This window comes from Coenobita brevimanus, chromosome 80 (genome assembly GCF_032717465.1).
Source record: "Coenobita brevimanus isolate Jiangsu-jjx chromosome 80, ASM3271746v2, whole genome shotgun sequence".
In the NCBI taxonomy this organism is placed as follows: Eukaryota; Metazoa; Arthropoda; class Malacostraca; order Decapoda; family Coenobitidae; genus Coenobita; species Coenobita brevimanus.
This window is the reverse complement of record NC_137033.1, coordinates 47114737-47125089: the sequence shown is the minus strand read 5'-3', so window position 1 is coordinate 47125089 and position 10353 is coordinate 47114737. Positions and strand designations below refer to the sequence as shown.

Here is a 10353-nt window from a genome sequence, read left to right as displayed (position 1 = left end):
CCTTCATTTTCCGGGTCTTAACTGTCACTGGAGGATGCACCTTTGGAGGGGGAGCTCCAATCATCCGAGAAGATACTGAAGGTCTGAGAGGTGCTGCAGGAATCATAATCTTGTGATCTTTTGTTGCCGTGGAAGATAATCACTGAGCTTGTGTAACCAAGAAAACATTAACCCACTCAGGACTAAGTTCGTAAACTAAAGTAAGGGCAGATCCACTGATTATCTGTATTAAACCCTGAATTTTTAGTCGTTTCAAAGATCGAGTAACTTGATTCATCGGTACAATGTGTGTGGTAGGGAAACGGCGAGAGAAACTAAATGAATGAATGAATAATAGACAGATACACAGATAAAGTGAGAGAGAGAGAGAGAGAGAGAGAGAGAGAGAGAGAGAGAGAGAGAGTTGAATTATTAAATAGTTACTAGCTTACAAGGTAAACAGACCTAGCCAACTACATGCCTCTTCCCAAACTGGTATGAATTATTATTTTTATCTTTATTCTTATTCTTCTTTGTCTTCGTCTTCATCTTCTTTTTCTTTTTATTATTATTCATGGAGGTAAAAGTTTACCCCATTCTCTCTCTCTCTCGGTCCCCTGTTTTATCCTTCACATGCCCTTCATGTAAAATTCTGTTCTTTCTCACTTTCACGATGCCTCTCTTCACGTGTTTTTCTTCCCTGCTCAGTTCCCTTTTTTCCGTTCGTTTTTCTCTCTTTCTTATCTACGTTTGTGCCTACGTCTTCTCGTTTTTTTCTCTTCCTGTTCACTGTTTTCCTGTATGCATAATTCCAGACTTGATTCAGTCTTCCTTCCTTCCTGTTTCTTTGATATCCTCGCTCCTTGTTCCCCCTCTTTATTCCGTTTATATTGCTCTTTGCTTATGTTCTTCCTCTTTCTTCCTACTGTTTACAGGTATGGATGACCAGCCGTCGTTCTTTCCTCTTCTCCTCTATCTTTCCCTTCCTGGCTTCATTGATTTTTTTCTTTCCTTTTTTTTTTTTCTGTTTACTTATCCACATCTGTGCCAATATCTGATAATATTCTTTCCCCTCTACCTTTGTGTTATCCTTCTTCCTCTCTCCTATGTGTGTTTTTACATTCCTGCTCCGTTTCTTACCTCTTTCCATGTTTTCTTCTTCCTTCTCTACATTACTCGTATGTCTATGTATTTTTGTGAAATTGGTATTCTGACTCACTATTGCTATTGATGCATAAATCTTCCCGTATTCTTCCTGTTTCTGTGTTTTCTTCTTTCTTTATTTCACTGATTACTACTTCTCCTGTTTTCCGTATCTTGGAATTTGTCTCCACAGCCGTGTTTTCTTGTTCCCTTTTCTCTGTGTTTTCTATCACGCATATTTTTTCCTTCATTTTATTTCCTTCATTTCTTTTGTGTGTTTTTCCCTCCCTGTTTTGTTGTTTTTTCTCCTTATCAACTTTCGTTTTCTTCCACAGGTATATGCCTGTGTTTTCCATGATGCATAAATCGTCCCTTCATCCGATATTAATCTAATTTTTGCATCTGCCTCTTTTCTGCTTCTATTATTTCCTCCTTTTCTTCTGTCTTTTTTTCTTGCACACAGTTCTTCCCTGCACTCTCTCTCTCTCTCTCTCTCTCCTTCGATACCCCTTTTTCTTTTTCCTATCTTTCAATTTGCATGTTATTTCTTCTGCGTCTTCCATCATGTATAATTCTTCCCATCGTTCTAGTTTCCTAATTATTTATAATTATCTCCCTCACTCCCTGCTTCGGTAATTTCCTCTTATCCCGTTTACCTTTTTTGTATCTACGTTTTCGTCAACATCCTTCCACCCTTTCATTTTTTCCTTTGTCTATATATACCCTTTCCCACTCTCTCCTTTCCCTTTCTTTCCTGTTTTCTCTTTGTTTGGCTTCGTTTATTTCCACCTGTAATTGTTTTCCTACTCGTTGCTTTCCTTTCATTACTGTGTATTTTTAATTTCTTATCCCTCCATTTCTTCACTTGTTATTGTTTTCCTTTCCTCCACCCCTTTAGGTTTCCATTTCGTTCTACTCTTTTACCTCCTCCATGCTCACTAATTTTTCTCCTGCCTGTCTGTCTGCCTCACTCCCTTCCCTCTTGCCTGGCGCCTTGCCTCACTTCTTCCCCTTCTGCCCGACTGCCTACCTCACTCTCTCCCCTTCTGCCTGCTTGCTTGCCTGCCTGCCTCACTTCCTTCCCTTCTGCCAGCATGCCTACCTCATTCCCAACCCTCCTTCGTATCTGCCTTCCTCCCTCTCTCCTTCCCTCCCCGCCGTCCTACATCCGCCTTCTCCCTTTCTTCCTTCCTTCCTTGTATGCTTGCCTCATTCTCTCACTCCAGACCTTCCTGCCTCATTCCTTTCCTCCTATCCCTGTCTTCTGTCTACCTGTCTCCGTCCCCTCCACACTCACTTGCCTCCTACCTACGTGCCTGCCTTTCCTGCCTACCTGCCACCCTTTCTCCCTCACTCCCTACCCTCCTGTCTCACTCCCTCCTTCTCCACTTGCCTTCTCCTCTTCTTTGCCTTCCTACCTAGTCATGTGCCTGCCATCCATCCCCCGGGGCTGCCCTGGAGTTGAAACTAATAATATTGGACTCCGCACTCGCTTTTTATTACGCCTGCAGATAGTTCGCCACACATATTGTAACGGCTTATTTCTTAACCTGATAAATATTTTTCAGAGGGACAGGGGGAAAATTGGTCTTTGAGCTTCGAAATGAGAAAACTTAAATGTTCCCGTTGTCCATACGCATAATGCTTTATTGTATTAGTTTCTGAATCTAACTGAAAGTTATATCTTAGGCTGGATGTGGATAACCTATAATAGTATTCCACATTTTTCTTAACACAAACTAGCCATATAATTATAAGTTAAACGTTACAGGAAAGGATGAACTCTGCGTATTTTTTATTAAGACCATCCATTCTTTCCAAATTTACGAGAAGTTGAAAAGATTTGTATTAATTTCTCTTTGAAAGGTGAATTCACTGGGCAATTTTTATCTCTATTTGTTGTGATAGAAAATGTTGAACAGAATGTGTTGTTGATGATGCATGTGATGGATAGTGAATGGTTCAGCATCAGTACTGGAGTGTTACAAGGGTGTACGATGTACCCACATATCTAATAAAGTGACACATTTTTTTTTATAAAGGAAAAAAATCTGACAACCCGAAAATACTGTTCGTCCCAAAGAGAACTGAATGAAGAGAAAAACAAATTCAAGATACATTCATTTCGAGGCAGAGTGTTTAAGATAATGCGACTGATAAGCTGTGAGGAACAAAGACTGATGTAGACAGTTCCAGAGTTGACTAAGTTAATCAAGAAAGTAAAAAAAGTAAAAGGTGGTGAAGGGCAGTGAAAAATGGAATATATGAAATGTAAAACGTTCAGATCATGTTGAGCTACTTCTTGTGTTTGGGACCTTTGCCGAATGCTTCTGAGTTTTGTAGATGTGTGTTAAGAGCAATATGTAAAAGTTAAAGCAGATAAAAATAAAAAGTAGTTTCTGAATGAGCAAATGACTCCCAGTTTGATGTGTTGCTGAACAGAATACGAGCTGAACTGGTGGAAGTTTAAGCAGTTTAGTTCTGGGACAATAAAGAAAAGGAAGTAATGTGAAAAGGTTTGGGAGAATTTTGGCAGTTTTAATGAATACGAGTACACTGATACGAAACAAGAAATGAGCAAATATATTACAAGGGAACTGGATGTGGATGTATTAATGCAAAAGAGTGGTATGGAAGAAATATGAATAATCTAAACTTGGGAAGGCGACTTCAGGAAAATATCGTGGATGCGTAGGTGGGAGAGGATAAGAGAATTTGTAATCTGAAATGTAATGACTAGGAAACCTGTTGAGCTGTCTTTAATAATACTCGTATGTCCTTTGAGAGTATGGATACCGGCAGAAGAGGTGATTTGTGTTTATGTAAGTAGAATTCTAGATATGAGGAGGCAAAGAAAGCCAGGAAGATGATATGAATAATTATATCCTACAGTAAAGCACCCTCATCTGTGTGGGGCTGCAATCCACCTCGACACTGCAGGTATAAAAGATGTGTGACACTCAGGTAATTATGACGCATTCCCCATTAGATCCACACTCCCCAACCTATCGCAGTGGGGATAATAGTGAACTTTAACTTTTTCCTGTCACGATGGTTGACTCAGTTCTGTATGCAGTAACGACAGGTTGTAATTGCAACCTGTTAATATATATAGGAAATGGATTGACATTTTAAGTGAATGTGAAGATGCAAGATACTGGCAACGACGAAACGAGACTGAAACTGAGGAGGAATAGATCTGGACTGGTAAAATAGTTATGGAGATAACATTGTAAGGGTTGCATCCTGGTTTCAAACTCCTTCTGCCCGAGGAGAACGCCAAACTATTTTAATAAATACAGAAGCCATTGAGTTGGAAACTAGTGTAGCAGTCGAATAAATAGTCTTCCTCAACAAGCGTAACCTGTGGAACTTTATTAGATGGAGCAGGTTAGTGTAGATATTATCACCTGTGGTGGAGCTGAGACACGCAAAAGCCTGAATGTTGATTAAATGAGGCCACATCAGATTTTTGTTTGGCAATTCGAGGTGGTGGGGGAGGAGGAGGAAGAGGAGGAGGAGGAGGAGGAGGAGAAGGAAGAGAAGGAGGAGGAGGAGGAGGAGGAGGAGGAGAAAGAAAGAAGAAGAAGAAGAAGAAGAAGAAGAAGAAACAAGATGAAGAAGAAACAAGAAGAAGAAGAAACAAGAAGAAGAAGAAACAAGATGAAGAAGAAACAAGAAGAAGAAGAAGAAGAAGAAGAAGAAGAAACAAGAAGAAGAAGACGAAGAAGAAGAGGAGGAGGAGGAAGAGGAAGGAGAAGAAGAAGAAGAAGATGAAGTAGAAGAAGAAAGAATGGAAGAAAGAAAGAAAGTGGATATTATTTTGTTCATTGTGTTTTAATGGTATGCTTTAGCTATTTCTGGAGTTGTGTAGAACAGCATAGGTCAAAGATCACAACAAGATGTTTATGATAGTTTATACATCTGTGTTTGTGAGTTAGGAAGAATTTTGCCTGTTAAGTGTATTGGGTGCGTCGGAGACATCCCTACATACATTGCCTTACCACATCTAAGTAGCAAAAGTACACTCTTGATCACTGTGATATCGATGACTATGGTGATGGTGGTGGTGATGATGACAATGATTCGTCGTGCTTGATAGTTTATCAGATTATTTTTTTGTTCACTCGCGTGCTATTATAATATATATATATATATATATATATATATATATATATATATATATATATATATATATATATATATATATAGATATATATCTGGCGCCTCTGTGGTACAGTGGTAAAGTGTGCGTTTTCGTATACTGAAGAACGGGAGTTCGCGCCTCGCCAGGGTAATAAACTTTGGGAGCATTCTTCTGGCCATGTACTGCTTGGCGGACATAAGAGGTGCTGTGGTTGAACCAGTGTCGCCTACTATAAAGTATGCTTGCACCCAGTCGGCTTGCGCGGGCCGATTACACTTGGTTCACAGACTACATACACATCCAAAGCCACTCCAACACTACAATTACACTTACAAGCACTTCTCACCCTACATACAATATCTACTAGACAGCCTGAGCTACTTGGTAGATACATTGGCTGTATCGTCCCCACTTCGGTCGGGATAGGCCGGTCCTGCAGTGGACACTCAAACGGCTGATTATATATATATATATATATATATACATACAGTAGTGGTTTATGAATAAATTTAATTCCATTAATCCTCAATAATCCGAAAAGCCTCGCCTGATATGAATAATATCATCAGGGACCAGGAACTGTACGAGATAATACGTCCTCAAACTGAGGAGATTTAATGGAATATGCCGGGATTTTGGAAATGGTTGAGTCATGAGTGAATGGAAGTGCAGTCCATTTTAGTTGGTACGCTGACTGTTGGCCTCCTGCTAATGTATTCTACATTTTCGGATCCACTGTGCTCAATTTGTGCTCGTGGGATAAAATTATGATTGACGCTGGCGACGACAAGGATGATGATGATGATGATGATGATGATGATGATGATGATGATGATGATGATGATGATGATGATGATGATGATGATGATGATGATGATGATGATGATGATGATGATGATGATGATGATGATGATGATGATGATGATGATGATGATGATGATGATGATGATGATGATTATGATGATGATTATGATGATGATGATGATGATGATGATGATGATGGGAGGGAGGAGGAGGAGGAAGAATATTACGATGATGACGACGACGATGGTGAGGAGGAGGAGAAGGACGGTGATGCGTATGTTGATGATGATGTCGATGATTATGAAGTGTATACTTATGAGCAGTTGAAGATAAGAAAACTTTTAGTGTAACAATAACGAATATATTGTTCATTGTACTAGTTCACCTCCTATCCGATTAATATCGTTCACTGTTACGTATTATGTTTACAGAAACTAAAGCACATCATCAACGTTCCACTAATTTGTGTTCATCCATTACAGATCAGTGACGTACTGAATTCTTATCATTCCCGGCGATTTTCCTTAAAATGGGAAAGAACTATCGTAATGTGTGTGTGTGTGTGTGTGTGTGTGTGTGTGTGTGTGTGTGTGTGTGTGTGTGTGTGTGTGTGTGTGTGTGTGTGTGTGTGTGTGTGTGTGTGTGTGTGTGTGTGTGTGTGTGTGTGTGTGTGTGTGTGTGTGTGTGTGTGTGTGTGTGTGTGTGTGTGTGTGTGTGTGTGTGTGTGTGTGTGTGTGTGTAATGAACATTACATTATATTGCTATGCTGATATGTTGTTTCAATGGACGCGGGTTTGAATCCCGGCTGGAGTAGGGAACAGATTAAAGATTCCGAATTTCATTAAAGTAGGCTTATTGCTCTACCATTAAATCCGCCTATATGTCGTAAAAACACCCCCGCTAATACCAATACAGAAGTCCTGTACAGACAGCCCCAGCAAGTATTCAAAAGGACATTGAGTGTTTGCGCCATAATGGCCACACGTGGAGGTGTATGGTATGTAGGAGAACTGCTGGGCCTTAGGTATCGAGCTGTTAAAACCTATGCCCCGGGTCGGATGTACAGAAAAAAGTAAAAAATTATTTACTGATATTGTGTTTATTGTGAGGATAGGTTTTCATTGGACGAAACTGTTGTATTGTCCTGTGAACAGTTTCGATATGTAGGTATAAATCTTCTCTTTAATCATCACTGCAGTGAAAATTCAAAACATACCTGCTGTGGACTTGGAGAAAACGTAGTGTGACAGAGTAGATAGGTAGGTACATTGTATAGGATACTAGGAGTTTGCTGATTGAATGTTAGGTAACCAAAGTACTTATAATGGAATAAAAACACCTGAGAGGGTGGATGATGCACTGGGTGTTGACTAAAACAAAAGTATCATTTGACCACGGCCATTTAGTGTGTATATATGGATGGAGTGGTGAAAGAGAGAGAGAGAAAAAAATATATTCTTGGTAGTGCAGTGGTTCTGAAGAAAGGAAGTAATGGATGGGAACTGTCTGCACCTGAGTCTGCAGCTGATACAGTACCAATAGCTAATGATGTGTCGAAGTTGCAAGCACTGGTACTTAGAACTGTGCGTGTGAGACTTAATGTGCACTTCAGTGTAAGGATGAGCAAAAGGAAATTTTAAAGAGCCGCAGTGAACTGTAGGTTGGGACTCAGTGGAACAGAAATGGAAATCGCGCAGGTGTTCAGATATTACACAGTGTTTTTACCAGAGACTGAAGTGTGGAGGACGAAAAGAAGCAAAACGTGCAACGAAGAAAGTGTCAGGAGCGCTAAGAGCAGCGGCGAGAAACAAGAATGGACTGTAAGTATAGGAGTTAATAATGAATAAAGCATTGCATGACAGGGTTGGACAGCAGATCAAACAGTGACGTACAAATGTGAAGCACAGGCGATGCGGACACAACAACCAAAATATCGACCAAAAACTGAAAGACCTACCGACAGATCAACCGACAGAATGACAGACTAAGAGACTGACTGACCAACAGACCTTGAAATGCAACTACCAATTGTAAGACCGACCAACAGACTGACAGGGCAGTTGAATGGCCGCCAGACTGACAGACTGATCGACCGACAGACCGATCACCTGACGGACTGACAAACCTACAAACCAATTGACTAACAGGCTGACAGGCCGGCAAGTCAACAAATAAACAGACCAACAGACCAACCCACCAACAGACCAACCGCCGACAGACCAACCAACAGACCAACTAACCAACAGACCAACTAACCAACAGACCAACTAACCAACAGACAGGCAGACCGACGAACAAACCAGCGACCAACTGACAGACTGACGACTGACCAACTAACAGATAGACCAGCTAACTGACAGACGACTGACCAACCAATCAACCAATCATTGCGTGCGGTCATGCACGCACACGCACATGCACACACATAATGGTGTGAGGGCCGGAGCTTTGTATCCTGCCACGTCTCCCACAACACAAAATAATTTTCTTGTATTCAGTGAAAACGGTATTTCAGGAGCTTGGTGAGATATGTGTGTGTGTGTGTGTGTGTGTGTGTGTGTGTGTGTGTGTGTGTGTGTAAAGAGCGCACTAATTGTCCTGCTCGTCCAGTAGTATGTAGTTTAGGTTTCGTCATGATTATCGTTTAAGTGATCGTGTAAGATATGCAGAGCGTAAAAATGCTGGGTACTACGGCATGCTCTTTATTCCAGCCTGTTCACATCTATATATTATGTGATGTAGGGACCTGGATAGTACAGCAAATGGTGTGTGTTGTAATCTAGGGAAGTGATTGGGTTCTTTCCTTATCAGTCACGTTAACTTATACATATTAAGTGCCAACGGCCATACCACGTTGAGTACACCGCTTCCCGTCCGATCAGCGAAGTTAAGCAACGTTGGGTCTGGTTAGTACTTGGATGGGTGACCGCCTGGGAACACCAGATGCTGTTGGCATCCCTACTTGTCAAGTGGGGTTGGTGGAGGATTAGTGCCCCTCCCTATAAAACAATTAACTCTAAGCCGTTGGCCACCCCGTTTGGGATACATGGCGTCTGGCAATGAATGAATGAACCTCTATGCAATGCCTTATTTAAATTCTTGTTACAGTACTGCCAAATTTAGTATTCAACGTATTGAACACTTTAAAACGTTTTAAGTTACCATCAAGGTTTTGAAAAAGGTAATGGCTTTTCAGATGTATTCGTGCTACCCCTAGACGAGATCATGCAACGCAGGGCAAATTTCACAGTGGTTTACCAATATTCTCTATTAACCCATTATGTATCAAAACCTCCATTTACCGTAGCTTTGCCACCCCCAGTACAATTTTGTTGAAATCACAATACATCGTTAGAGGTATGGGAGTTAGCCACCAGGTACAGACATATTCATTCGCATGTACAGTTGGCCAAGAAGAAAGTGCAACCAAATATGCTGGTGTGTGGCGATATCTGGCAGCTCCTTCGTAGTAAACTCTCGTATTTTTTCAATGGATCACTCAGAATCTACAGCCTTTGTAAGAATGCACGTGATTGGCTGAAGCGTTCAGTATCGGAACAAATGTTTTGTCCCTTATTTATTACTGAATATTAATTATGTGGCAAGAAGTAATGTATACAGGTGATGTCTGTGTACTAAATAAGCAAGCTGTAATTACATTTATAGTAAGAATAACACGTAGCATTGAGTACCGATTAACTTATGGTATTGTTAGCATTGAGAACGGTGTTTCAGGGGTTAGTTTCTAATGATTTTGACCTTTGAAGCAGCGGAACCTGGCCGAGGCACATTGTCTAATTGGTGTCGGTATCTATCGAGATGCAAAGTTTCCTTACGAAGTGGGCTAATATGAGATGTTAGGTAATTACACACGCTCTAAAAATTAGTGTAATATATAAGTGATATAAGATTGTCCATTCCATTTCAACATCACTAGCAATGGATATTTTGTAAATTGTTCATGCAAGTCTTATAATATTCCCTCAGTACGATGTCATTTATAATTACTTCATTTTGGTTACAGGAAGTTAAATTCAAATAAGAGAGAATAATTGACTGCTCAGCTAAAGGACCTGCCTTAACTATTCCCCCTAGTATCATGATTCATAACCGAATATTTGATGCGGTTTAACTACGTCATTGCAAAGTGATACTGACAGCAGCGAGTGTCCACACTATGAATCTGGTCGCACGCTACTTGTAGTGCTCCACCCGTGAGTAGGGGTCTCAACCTCGGGTAAATTACCCCCAGCGCAGTCATTGCAGTCACTCTGCATTTA

At 40.6% G+C, this 10353-nt stretch overlaps 1 non-coding gene across 1 annotated transcript; it reads left to right on the top strand.

Moving 5' to 3' along the window:
• The first annotated feature begins 8909 nt into the window (after positions 1–8909).
• Positions 8910–9028, top strand: LOC145409439 (5S ribosomal RNA). The gene has a single exon (XR_013899095.1). It is a non-coding gene; the product is annotated as a 5S ribosomal RNA (ribosomal RNA).
• Positions 9029–10353: the final 1325 nt, after the last annotated feature.